The sequence below is a fragment of the Sturnira hondurensis genome, unplaced genomic scaffold (assembly GCF_014824575.4).
Source record: "Sturnira hondurensis isolate 20B ecotype Veracruz unplaced genomic scaffold, ASM1482457v3 Scaffold0001304, whole genome shotgun sequence".
In the NCBI taxonomy this organism is placed as follows: domain Eukaryota; kingdom Metazoa; phylum Chordata; class Mammalia; order Chiroptera; family Phyllostomidae; genus Sturnira; species Sturnira hondurensis.
Genome location: NW_028073935.1, coordinates 5,892,253 through 5,907,136, shown reverse-complemented (window position 1 = coordinate 5,907,136; position 14,884 = coordinate 5,892,253).

Below are 14,884 nucleotides of genomic sequence, written 5' to 3'. Positions count from 1 at the left end.
TAGACGTATTTGTTGGTGAAAAATTTATATCCACTTCTCAACACCCCAGTGAATCAGTTCATGGTTATATGCTAGACTTTAACTGATATTTACAGAAAACTTCAATATTACAGAGAGACTCTAATACCTAAAGCTTTTCCTAATCTATTTCTGCTGTTGGGTTTTGTGAAGATTTCTTTATTCTTGTTAAGTAAGTTTAGTTTAATGGGCAGGCAATGCAAACTCTTGAGCTACTTTATTCCTCAAATTATACAGAAAACTCATAGGCAGAAAAGCTACCCAAATAATAAACCTTCAGTTCCAACAATAAACCACCCACCAACAAATCCCCCCACCCCCCCCCACCATTCCAAAATTCTGGAAACTTTTCAAAGTGCTCTAACTTCAATCTTTACCTTACAATAGGTCTGCTACTATTGTGAGAAACTGGGGCATTTCAAAAAGAAATGCCTAAAATTACAGAAATCACCCCAAACCAGCAGTAATCAATCACAACCCCAAACATTTCAACCAAAGGCTTCCTTTCACCAACTCTAACAATGGGGCTATTTCGAGAACTTAAGGGGATCAGGATCTTTCCTTTTCTTTAAACTAATATCTTGGGAGAAATTAACTTAAATATAGTGAATGAGGTGATTAAAGCTCTAATAGATACAGGAGCTACTTTATCCATTTTTCATCCCTCCAGCCTCTCTAGTCCCTTGTCTCAGAGTACTCAAACTGCACAAATGGTTGTTTCGTCTAACTATTATGAATGTTTTCAAGGCCCGGCCCATTTAATTTCAGCTTGGCCCCATTAAAGACACCTACCCTTTTCTTCTATTATTCTCTGCCTCCATTCATTTGTTTGGTCAATATTTTCTTGAACTCTCCAAATACAAAGTCCTTTTTCTCAAAAGGGAGAGATATTTTTGAATATTGGGCCCCTAAATACTGACCTTCAGAAAAATCTCAATCCCTTAATAGCTATTCCTATCAATCCCCTAAAAATCTACAGATCAATGACCATTTCTAGACTCTATTCTTGTTCAAAGTATGCAACAAATATTGAGTAAATTCATTTTTTACAACCCATAAAAATTCAAAATTATGAAAGATAATCTCCAGCTAACAGTAAGCAATATCCACTTAATGCAGAGACAATTCAAGTCACTAAAATCATAAAACGATTATTTACAGGGTTTTATCCCTTGCACCAGCTCTTATAACATTCCAATATTCCTGTTCATAATTCACATGAGAGAGGTGGAGATTTGCTCAAGACCTCCAGGCAATTAATGATACTTTTATTCCTCAGCACCCTATCATACCTAATGCTCTCACCTTACTTGCAGTTTTTTTCTTCTAACAGTGCTACCTTTACTATCATAGACCTTTGAAGAGTTTCCTTTAACATACCAGTTGACTCTGAAAGTTAGTACCTATTTACCTTTACTTCAGACAGACAACAACATACATGGCCTGCCATGCCTCAAGGATACATTGAGAATTCTACATATTTTTCTCAAATTTTGAAGACTAGTATCTCTGGAATAAAATTTTCTGAAGGGTCTTTCTTACTGTCATGTTGAGGTGACCTCTTTCTTTGTTCTCCTGCATGGAAGGCCTCTTCCAAAGAGGGTGACTGAAGGTGACCAAAGAGCCTTCATGTTCTGAAGGACCCAGTCCAGAGGTGACGCAAAGTATCTAAAGAAATACTACAATTTAATTTGTCTAAAGTTAAATAGGTCATCTTATTTCAGAAGAAGAATTATTCCTAGATCTAGCTAAGATTCAAGGAATCCTCTCATTTCCACCTCTGAATACTAAGTGTTAACTTTGAGGGTTTAGGACCTGGTGGATACTTTAGTAGTTGGATATCAATTTTTTTCATCTTAGATCAGCCATTATACCCATTTCTTAAGACTGACCAACCTGACCAATTATTTGGACTAAGAAAGAGAGGCCCTCACTATGATAAAACAAGACCTCCTGAACCATCTGACCTTGGGACACCCTAATTATAAATTGAATTGAATATAAATTGAATTTTCTTTCTCTTTATACATAATAAAAAAAGAGAAGAAACACACAGTTTAACCCAATGGCATGGGGACCAATACAAACCTATAGGTTATGATAGTCAAAAATTAGACTCAAGAGCCAAAGGATATCACCTTGTATAAGAGCCATAGCTGCAGCTTGCTTAAAACACAGAAGAAATTATCATGGGCTTTTTCCTAACTATATATTTCCCATTTAATAAAGACCCTACTTAACTTAATCACACTCAATATTTATTTTCTAGCAGATTAACTTCCTATGAAATTCTTTTACTATCACTTCCAAATGTCTCTATTGATCACTGTCACATTTTAATACCTGCTACTCTATTGCCTTTGCTTTCTTTTTTTAAAGATTTTATTTATTTATCCTTAGAGGGGAAGGGAAGGAGAGAAGGAGAGAAATATCAATGTATGGTTGCCTCTCGTGAGTCCCCTGCTGGGAACTGGCCTGCAACCCTGGCATGTGCCCTGACTGGGAATTGAATCGCGATCGTGTGGTTCGCAAGCCCATGCTCAATCCACTGAGCAACACCAGCCAGGGCTGCCTTTGCTTTCTGATGACATACCTCATGGCTGTATTTCCTTGCAGTACCAATTTTTGTCCTCAGATCAAACTTACAGGAAGCACTGCTTGAAAATCCAGATTTAACTTGGTTTACTGATGGTTCTTACCTTAAAGATAAAACAGGAGCAAATAGGACTTGATATACTATTGTCTTTTTGACAGAAACTATTAAGGATGTACCCATAACTGTGGCTATTTTGGAACAACAAACCAAACTAATATCTTTAACTAGGGCTTGTCTTTTAGCACAAGATTAAACTGCCAATACGTATACAGTCACTATGCCTTGAGTATAATTCACCCTACACAGAGGTCAGCACACATGTTTACACTCTTCTCTGGCAGGACCACACTGTCTCCTAAAACTAGATTCATTTCTAACCCCCTTTTCTATATAACAGATATTCTACCACCAAGTCTGACTGCTGTTGTGTTAACACTGGCTGCTATAAAATCCCCTGCAAAGTTCTTATGACAGGATTCAACCCAAACTGTCATGGACCCAATCGTGTATCCTTCAAGGGACTCCATCAAGTGAACCAAAAAGGACTCCTAGAAGGGTGCTCAAAACACACTGAGCCCTGGTTAGAAAATATTCTCATTTCTTTTTCTACTAATGAGCCCATAAATAACTAGATATTTTCAGGTACCCTCCTTGCCCCTACAGGTTATGTTTTTTGTGCACATATAGAAATTAGTCTTGGGCAATCAATTACCTAAATATTTGAAGACTAACTGGACAGTGCTTTTTGGGCTATTTAATATTCCCTATCACTATTTTCAAAATGGTTATAATCACTACTCCTAATTCTCATTTGAGGGGAAGAAAATGCCTATCAACAGATGTTTTCCCTAGTGAGGTGCTCTTCTTAATGCAACAATGACAGTTTTGGTCATAAGTCAGGGTTGTAAAGTTCCTGCAGGATATTCTAGTGCCTGAGCAATTAATTCCTTAGAATATTTCTGAGTAATTTTTCTTTTTTCAGTAGATACTTAGAAGTTATGATGAAAATTCTTACCCAGACCATTAACAGACCATTAACCAATAGCTCACTATGCTGCTAAAGCCATCAGATTCCAAACAAGATATCTACATTCCCTAGCTTGGGTAGTCCTTAACAACAAAATTGCCTTAGATTATCTACTGACAGACCAAGAAAACGTTTGTGCCATAACTAATATGTCTTGTTTCACCAAGATAAATATGTCTTCCTAGCTTGAACTGGAAACTAGTAAGATTTTTAAATTAGTTAGATACCATAAATGCCATTTCAGTTTTACTACCAGTTGTCTACAATTTAAGTTTTTAGACATTTTTAGTTAGTTCCCCATTGGAATAGGAACTACTTTAACATCTGGGTCACAAACTGTCATACTCATTATTTTTATCTCTTCTCTGTGTACTATTACTAAGTTGTGCATATTTTGTATAACTAAATGTCTTAAATCCTCTACCAAATCTTAGATAATGGTTGTGCAAATATTAGAGATGATCAATCAGTCCTTCCCTTCTTGGGGACAGTTCACCATTACTAAGATCCTAATAAAAGGCAATTCTGGATGAGGACTATGTCAAACCTCCTTGCTGCTCAAATATGACCATTGTTCATGTAACTATGACTTCTGTTCAAACAGCACCTCTCTTACTCCAACATGGGACATAATATACCAAGAATGAGCCTTCCTGCTGACAGGAAACCAAAATACCTAAAAGTTCGAAGACTGACCATCAGTGCTTCCCAAGAGAAGATTACAATCAAAATGGAGAAATGTAAATGGAAATTTCTAAGATAGAACCATTTAAGAAAAGGGAACTAAAATGGAGTTGAGAGGCTATGAAGTGGTCTGCCTTATGCAAACTCCACTCGTGAACTTTTGAACTTTTAAACAAAATGTGTAACCATATCCTCAACTATACTTCTTCCTTACCATAATGACCAGACAATCTGCACTCTTCCCTTTGAAAGGAACCAAACCAATTTACCAATCAGCATCCTTAATTTGCATAATCAATCTCTGTTAATATGGCATCCTTTGCTTACCTGGAGAACCTAAAGGGAAACAATACTTTTGGTTTTTATCTTTATGAACCCTGTTCTCTTCAAAGTATGTTTTATGTTGCTATATAAATCTGTGCCTCTAAATTTGCAATCTTCTGCCCAAATAAATTCTTTTGATTTTACTATAGCCTAAACATTGTTTTGGGTTTTGGTTTTTTTTTTTTTGGTTGACACTAGCTTAGCCTAAGTGAGAACATTTCTTCAAGGTTTCTTTTAATTTTTATTTTGTAAAATTATACTTGAGGTTCAAGATTGATACAGAGTAGGTGGAAGCTACTCACCTTCTCTTGCCACCAAAATAGATTTACAGTTAAATTATAGAGAAATCAATCTGAATGACCAACTAGATAGCTGGACAGGAGTACTATTGCAAGGATTTATAGAAGCTACACAGAGACTGGTAAAAGACACAGAGACATGGAGAGGGCTGGCCCTTGCACCCACATGCAGTAGCTGAGAAGCTGGAGGGATACCTCAGATACAAAATTCCCCCCTGAGAAGTGTTGAGTCTCAACCTTACACCAGGACGCCCTAAACCATGACACCATGGCCAGGAAGTGAAGCCCACATAGCATCTGGTTGTGAAAATCAGCAGGGACTCTGTTCTCTTGTAAGAGAAGTGCCTGCTAGGATCCCAGGTGCTCTTCTAAAGGGCCATCACATAGGAGCTTGCTCTTGGGTGCTCATCCAGGCTTTGGTAGATTGAAGGTAACTCAGGAAATGTGGGAGTAGGACTCCCACAAGAAGATCTGGGTGTCATGGCTCCAGAGAGAGACCTGGAGGGTCAGCTACTTAGGTACCAGTCCTAAGTCAACATCTTACACTGCCCTCAGAGGCCATCTCCCAGTGTTGAGTGCTTCTGTTCTTACAGCACCAGCTAGGGGACGTGTGCTAGTCCCCAAATTCTGGCTACACAATCTTGCCAACACTGAGCCTGGTAGAAAGGACTGTCAGCTGCACCAAACAGGAACCTTTAGCTGCACCAAACAAAGGTTCCTCTCTATAGTTTTCTTATAGAGAAACTATAAGCATACACTCAGACACTGAAGTTTCTGAGATGCTTTGGAACAGGTGCCAGTCTTTCCCACTCCCCACCTGCAAACTCAGCCAGCACCAACCTCAATGGGAGACTGTTTTGTTCTATCTTCCCAAGTCCCAGTGGCCTCATGTTGCTGAACTCAGATCTGCAGGAGAAGGGAACAGCACTCAAAGCTGGAAACTTCAGAGTGGGTTTCCCTTGGAAAATCCAGTCCAGGACTTGAGCAAGAAGGCATAGCTCTGCAGCTCATTGGAGGAATGGAGTTATTTTCCCTCCTAGGGGCCCAGCTGACTACACCCCTAACAGAAAACTGTCTTGATCTGATTTTTTTCACAAGTACTAGTAGCTCCACCTCGCTGGGCTTGCTCCTGCAGTAAATTCAGCTGGTTGCACCCAACCTGAACTGGTGGTGCTCTCCTCCTGAAGGAGATAGACTTGGAGACTCTAGGAGAGACAGAGTGGTATAACTCTGAAGTAGGGACCACATTTTCCCCATTGAGTGCCTGACCATGCTGCCCCCAATTAGGGGACCCACTAGTCCTGTCCTCCAGACCCCTTTGCCCCACCCTACTGGTATTGCACTATGTAGAAGGGGCAGTGGAGCACAGCCAGCATAGGCCTACTCTACAGTCTTGCCCACAGATTATTCTACACCGCCCTGTTGTGCTTAAACAGGACTGCAGATTACAGAGTGACTAGATTAACAACTAAAGGAGTCAGCCACAGATAGTAGATCCCTGGAAGTCTCTAACAGGCTTCCTAAGGGCAGACTGGGACACCACCTGACATCACCAAAGGTGGGTCTAAATAGAAAAAAACAGTGGTAAATACCAGATGATACCAAGATGAAGTCCATTGTGGTCTTCTTCATAATTTGTGATATTTTCTCTCTGGTTTAGTTTTTTAACATTTGTTTCTTTTTCTTCAAGTTTGTGCATGTTAGCTCACTAGATTTTATAGTATATTTTATTTCAATCTCATATTTTGCTCCTCCCTTCTTCTACACCATTTAACCTTCTTTTTTCCTCTTATTTTCATCTTAAATAATATGCGTTCTCTCTTACTACAACTTGTTTCCATTCCACTCTTATTATCTCTCCCCCTTCCAGACTCTCAAAACTATTTTTCTTGTCATTGGTCATCTCACATTTTTCCCACTCTTAAAATACCTGTGTTCTGTCTCCACCTTTATCAGTCTTTGCTCATTGGTTGTGTATAAGGTGGCTGTTAGTGTACATCTTCAATTTTATCTCTAGATCTTCACTGTTTTCGTATTTCAAATCTCAAACTTTACCACTTCCCCCTCCAAGTCTATTCTGCCTGCCTATCTCATGCCCTTCATTATTTTTGTCTCATGTTTTAACTTTTCCCTATCTTTTCTTGGTTTTCATTTCTCACTTTTAGTATTACTTCTCCTTCTATCATCTCAAAATCACTGCCTGTTCCTCTGACATCACTTAAGCTTTTCTTTCTTTTTTTCTCTTTATTCTCATCACACTTACATTGCTCTTATTTTATTTGTTGTTGATAGTGCTGTGGTGGACCTTTTTCTCCAATTTGGTTCTTATTTTTTATTTATTTGCCTATTTTTATCCTTTATCTTTATCTTTCCTTAAATTCCCTTTAATTTCTGTTTAAACCTAATACTATATACTTTCCTTCTCTTGCTCCATTATGTCTTCTTCATTCCCTTTTTATTTATGATGTAAATTTTACTTTCTTTCTCTCTTTGCCTTCCTCTAATCCCCGACTCTTATTATTGCTTATTCATCTACCCTCTCAAGATCATTTTTCTTTCAGTTAGTCATCTGATAATCATTTATCCTTTCTTATAACAGTCTTAATCTTTTTATACCTTTATTACTACTGGCTCATTTGCTATTGATACTGTGATTGTAGGTGGGGGTCATTTTGCAGGTATGGGTTTGTTTCCAGGGCTGTGTGGTTTTCTTCTGGCAGCACCTACACAATAGCATACAAGATGTGGTGGGCAGAGTGACTCTCAGTCAGCCAGCAAGAGATAAGAACCCACCAAGGAATGACCCCCCCAAAACCAACACCCGATTATAATCAGAAAGTCAACAGAAATGGAGTAAAAGGCATCCCAAGAGCAGCAAGATCAGGAGATCAAGGAGACTATGCTACTGAATCCCACATGTCTCTTACCATACAAGTTCTCACTGTGAAAACAGGAATTAAAGTAGGTCAGTCTAAGAAGCTGAAACAAACAAGAATAACCTCCCCTAAAATGAGGAGATAAAGAAACAAATCCCAAATGAAAGGAAAGGGGGAATCCCCAGAAAGAGTGCTAAATAAAATAGAAGCAAGAAAACTATCAGACAATGACTTCAAAATAATGGTTATAAGGAAACTCAATGAGCTCAGTGAGAGCTATAGGAAAGAAACAAGAACATACTATGAACCACATCAGCATGAAAAGTACAGAGAAACTATCAACAAAAGCCAGGAAGAAATGAAGAATATAATTTCTGAATTAAGAACACAGTAGAAAGAATTAAAAGCAAGCTAGGTGAAACAAAAGATCAAATCAGAGAGCTGGATAACATGGTAGAAAAAAATTCCCAGATAGAGCAACAAAAGGAAAAATACTAAAAAAGAATGAAAAGGGTTTAACAGAGTTGCAGAACAACATGAAACATAATAATACCCATATCATAGAACTATCAGAAGGAAAAGAAGAGGAGCAAGGCATAGAAAACCTGTTTGAAAAAGTAATGATGGAAACTTCCCTAACTTTATGAGAGAAAAAAATCATACAAGTCCAGAAAGCACAGAGGGTCTCAATCAAGATGAATGCAAAGAGGACTACTATGAGACACACTATAATAAAAATGACAAAACTTAAAGACAAAGAGAAAATATTAAAGGCAGCCAGGGAGAAACAGTTAACAACATACAAGGGAGCCCTGATAAGGCTATCAGCTGATTACTCAGCAGAAACCCTACAAGCCAGAAAAGAATGGCAAGAAATATTCCAAGTAATGAGAAGCAAAGGCCTGCAACCAAGACTACACTACCCACCAAGACTCTCATTTAAAATTCAAGGCTAAATAAGGAGCTTACCAGACCAAAAAGGATAAAAGAGCACATTTCCACCAAACCAGCTTTGTAAGACATCTAAAAGGACTACTTTAAGACTAAGAAAAAGAGAGAGAGAAAAACACAGAACAAATGAAAAATGTCAATGAATAAGTACCTATCAATAACATCCTTAAATGTAAATGACTTAAATACTTGAATCAAAAGACATAGGATAGCTGAATGGATAAGAAAACATGACCTACATATATGCTGCCTTTAGAAACACACCTCCAAGCAAAAGATCTGCACAGCCTGAAAGTGAGGAAATGGAAAAAAACTATTCCAAGCAAACGGACCTGAGAAAAAAGCTGGGGTAGCAATACTTATATCAGACAAAATAGACTTCAAGAACAAAAGCCATAAAATGAGACAAAGGACACTATATAATACTTACGGGAACAATTCATCAAGAAGATATGATGGTATTTTTTGGTTCATTAGGTTTCACCTATAAGTGGAACCGAATGAAAAAAAACAAACAAATGAGCAAAATAGAACCAGAAATGTGAAAACAAAGAACAGACCAACAGGGACCAGAGGGAAGGGAGAAGGAAAATAAGGGAGTAAAGAAGGGGAAGTAAAGAAGGCCTTAGTTAAAGAACAAGTATAAGTGACCCATGGACATGGACAATAGTGTGTGGCTTGACTGTAGGAGCAAGGGGTGAGCAGAGCAGGGGAGAGCAAAGGGAGAAAATTGGGGCAGCTGCAATAGAATAAAAATAAAAAATAAAAATAATAAATTTGGAAGAATGCACATACCTCTATGTTTATTGCAGCATTATTTACAACAGCCAAGATCTGGGGACAGTTCAGTGCCCATTAGTAGATGAGTAAATAAAAAAAGCTGTGGTACATTTACACCATGAAACTCCACTCAGTGTAATAATAAAACAAAGGAAATTTCATCTTTTCCAACAGCATGTATGGACATGGGGACCAATATGCTAAATTAAATAAGCTAGTCAGAGAAATACAAATGCTATACGCTCTTACTTATATGTGTAAACTAATGAAGAAAAAAATTTAAAACATAATAGAAGTAGAATCATAGATACATAGAACAGACTGACAGCTTTCAGAGGAGAGGAGGGTTGGAGGACTAGGTGAATAAAAGATGAAGGAATTAAGTGACATTTGTATGTTAAGCAATTCATATGTATCTGTAAAATATTCATGTGTGTGTGTGTGTGTAAAATACATGGACACAGACAAGAGCATGATGATGGCCAAAGGGAAAAGTGGGTAGGGGAGGTTAAAGACAGCAACGAGAGGATAAATAAGGAGGACCAAAAAGATCTTTACTTTGGGTGATGGGCACATGATGCAATGCAAAATGCAGATGAGGTTTTGTTGAGTTGAACAATTTAAACCTCTTTGGCTTTGTTAACCAGTGTCACCCCAATAAACTCAACAAATAATGATAACAAATAAATAAGTTACAGAATTACAATGGAATTTTACATGCTGATTGATAAGGAGAAAATAAAGTTTTGCTGGAAGAAAATAAATAAATGTATACATGAATAAATAAATAAATCTATAATGACCTCTGCATTTTACTCCCTGATACAGCCAAGTGTTTTCACATATAAAAACAATGTTTAAAATAATTTATTATGGAGTAAAATTATGCTCTGGGAAAATATAGCTTGATTACCCAGTGACTACACACCTGCTCAGAAAGACATTTCACCTTGAGGAGCAAGAATCTTCCTATTCTTATAGAACACAGAAGTAGTTTGCACTGAAATTTTCTTGATTTCCAGACACTTGGTGCTGTAGATAAGATATCCAGACACTTTGTGCATGAAGTGTGCAGAAGAAACCACCAACTGGGAGCGCATTTTTAGAAAAGGGAAGCTGAAGGCAAACTTCTTGCTTGTACTTCAGACAGTCCCTGAGGTCTGAGCTCTATTACTTCAATTCTTAATGGATTAAATTATTTACTGCATATTTTAAGCTCCTAGACTCTTTCATGACCAGATGAGTTCCTGCAGGTACTCTGTGAGATAGAGAGCTCAATCCTTTTTTTTTTAAGATCTAAAAATACAATCAATGAGAGGATAATTTTCTCAAGGTCACACAATAGGGGACTCAAGCCATGTTTCCTAACAGCAAATTGTGTTTCTTCCCCATACTAAATTCATTTTCTCTCTGGGACTCCAAATCCCTGTAAGTTACTTAAAAATATAGTCATGCTAGAAGAGTCAAAAAGTGACTTTATTATCAGGTAGCAATAAAATTAAGAAGGTGCCTAATAGAAACCACAAGGCCAACTGGAAACCAGCTCATCCACTGACCACATCTTCCTTTGGCTGGTTTAATTGCATCTACATGAACAGCAAGTTTTCAGTGATGGGTCCACAGGGATTGCTGAGTGCCTCCTGTGCAGTAGGTCCTGTTGTTCCTGTTTCTCCTAGTCCCACAGATTCACCTGCTGGTCAACTTGCCACCTGGCTCATTTCTGTTGATCTGGCCCATATCCTGAGCCCTTTTCAAAGTAGCCTGGATGTGTGAATGCTGCTAGAAGTCTATGAAGAAAAAAATGTTCTTCATGAAAGAACTTTCTTAGAAAGTAGATTCTAGAGATAACCCAAGAGTTCTTCATAAGCTAAGGACTTTGCTTAAGAGACAATCTCATGGCTGCTGTTGTAGGAGTGGAAGGCTTACCACATGGTCTCCATCTGGGAAGCTTTGATAAGTAAGATGTACACAGATTTCTCTCTTTTCTGCCAACCATTATTCCTCCTGTTCCTTCTACTAGGCAGAAACAGCTTTAGTTTTCTAATCTATAAAATAGCAGTAATAAAAGACAGAAAACTGTACTTGAACAATAATTAAATTTAAAAAAAATAAATAAAATAGGAGTAATAATAATCTACCTCAGTGGTGTTTTCTTTTTGAGAACTGAGCATTAACTATCTTTAGCTCTATTCTTGTCTATTTATGTGTACTCATTTGAAACCTGAATCAACAGTTCTCAGAATAATTCAGGTTTGGGTGTGTGTGGTAGGGTTGAAGTGGCAGGGACTAGTCAATGGTTTAGAACTTTGTAGAAAGTTTGGAGATGTCACATCAATTGTCAGCACAAGTGTGAGAAGCTCAACCACAGAGCTGTCCTGTGAAGGCAGGGCTGGGGGAAGGGGAGGTTATGCCCATGAGTCTGCTCACAAGAGAGGTGATGAGAAGAAGTAACCATGAGGGAAAGACTTCAGGAGCCCAGGAAAAGAAGAAAGATGGGAAGGATTTCATTTTTGGCCCATAAGTCTCTGTGAAAGGGGAAATCACAAAATTGACCACTGTGTAATTAACCATAGCTATATCATATACCAATTTTCTAATACTAGTGAGAGCAATAAAAAGAGAAAGGGAAGGAGACAACATATAACCTGAAACTAAGCCATAAATAATGAAAGTACCAGTTACTCTTGGGAGTATCTGTTTCTAACTGACTTTTTGTTTGAACTGTCAGGTATAAGCAAAAACAGCAAGACCAAAGAAAAAGTTACTTTGTGTGAAGAGTAATTAAACATTCAGGATATTTTTATTGACATATATGAAAGGCCAAGTGCCAACTGAGATCTCCCCACCTTGAGATTTGTTTAATGGCTACATCCCTTTATCTACACTCTGTGGGAGGCCTCAGAAGTCTTTGATCACTCAGGACCCAGGGAATCTTCTGGCCACTGTTGGCTCCCACACCAGAACTCCTTTAGCTCACAGACTCCCTTAAGTCTCAGTTCCCACAGTTGTCCTCATCCTTTTCCTCTATATAAGCCCAAATGTGGAACTCATCCCTTGTGTGTGAATCCCACGCCCTAAAACCATTGTCCAAGATATTAAGTGTGTTGCAAAATATTGCAGGTTCAGTGTCACAGGGACTGAGAGTAGATGTGATGACTGCACCTACATGTTCCCTTCATCTTCTCCTCCTGCCTATTTCCAGGGCCCCTTACCCCAAGGCTACCCTTCTTCACAGACATAATTTCTATTCCCTACCTCACCACTCTCTACCCATTCACTTACCTCCTCATTTGGCTTCCCATTTGGCCCCTACCTCAGCCTTCCAGTCCCTGCTAAGATCAAATCTTCCCTTGGCTCATTGCAAACTCAGTAATGTCCTTGCTAAAATGACTGGCTCTCTCTTCCACCAATCTCTACAAATTCAATGAAAAAGAGTATTTTTCCATCAATGGCATCAACTGTTCCCCCTCTCCACTGAATGCAGATCATAGAAAACAAGCATTAGTTTGAATAATCCAATGTTTCCTGCTTCAGTAAAGTAAAACGAGTAGTATTTAATAACACAGCAACATATTATTTGTTTCTAAAGTAACATTTGCTGTTCCATATTCATCTTAATATGATGTAAAGATGTTTACTCATTTTGACTCCTCAACCTCAGACCTCTCCTTCACATTCCACCTCAGGCAGTATCCTCTTCCTACCTCTCCTTCATCTATCAGAATACCATCATGCCTAAGACAAAGATCCCTAAGTTTAGTACCTATGTTTTCTTCTATGCAATTCATTGTTTCAGGCCTATGATCCATTCTGTTTAGGTCTCTGATCCATTTTGAGTTAGTTTTTGAATATGGTGACAATTTGCAGTCTAGTTTCATTCTTTTGCATGTGGCTTTCCAATTTTCTCAGCACCTTTTATTGAAAGAGATTTATTCTTTCTATTGTATGTTGTTTGGCTCCTTTGTTGAAAATTATTTGCCCATATACTGTGAGTTTATTTCTAGGATCTCATTTTTCCCCGTTGGTCTATGTGTCTACTTATGGACCTAGGTCTGAGAGAGAATTTTATAAATATGGCCTCAAAGGTAATGGAAATAAAAGCAAATATAAGTAATTGGGACTATATCAAATGAAAATCTTCTGCACAGCAAAAGAAACTATCAATCAAACAAAAAGGCCACCAACTACTTGGAAAAAGATATTTGCAAACAATACCTCTGTTGAAAGGTTTATCCCCAAAATATATAAGGAACTCATACAACTCAACAAAAACTAAAACAATCCAATAAAATAATGGGCAGAGGACCTGAGCAGACAGTTCTTCTAAGAACATATACAAATGGCCAACAGGTTTAAGAAAAATGCTCAGCTTCACTAGCTACTAAGGCAATGCAAATCAAAACTACTGTACAATGAGATACCACTTCCAATTTGTTAGAATGGCTATTATCCACAAGACAAGTAATCATAATTTTTGGAGAGATTGTAGAGAAAACAAACAAACAAAAAGAAAAAACCATCCACTATTGGTAAAAATGTAAAATGGTATAGCCACTATATAAAACACTATGGAAGTTCCTCTAATAATTAAGAATAGAGATAACATATGACCCAATATTTTTTCTTCTGGGCATCTACCTGGAAAATATGAAAACATTTATTTGCAAAGATACCCCTATGTTTACTGTAACATTATTCATGGTGGCCAAGACATGGAAATAACCAAACTGTTCTTTGATAGATGATTGCATAAAGATGTGGCACATGTATACAATGGAATACTACTTAGCCCTAAGAAAAGTTGAAATACTCACATTTGCAACGATGTGGATGGATCTTCAGAATATCATGCTAAGAAAAATAAGTTAGACAGAAAATGTCAAAAACCACATGATTTTACTCATATGTGGAATATAAAACTAAAAGCAGCAAATGGACAAAAACAAATAAATAAAACACACAAACAAAAACCGATAGACACAGACCAGAGAAATGGTTGTTACCAGAGGGAAGGCAAGTAGGTGGAGGATAGTAAAAAGAGAGGTCAAATACATGGTGATGGAGGAGATTTGACTTTGAGTGAGAAATGCATTATATAATTTATAGATGATGAATTATAGAATTTTAAACTTGAAAAGTATATAATTTTATTAACTGACATCATCCCAATAAATTTAATTAAAAAATTTCTAATCCTAGATTATCTCTCCTCCCATGACAACTACCTATGCTGGGCATCCTGTTTGTTTTCTTTGTACTCTCTGCTTCATTACTCCACACATCTTTGTATTCTCTTCATGACTTCAAAAGGACTGCTTAAGGCAACAAG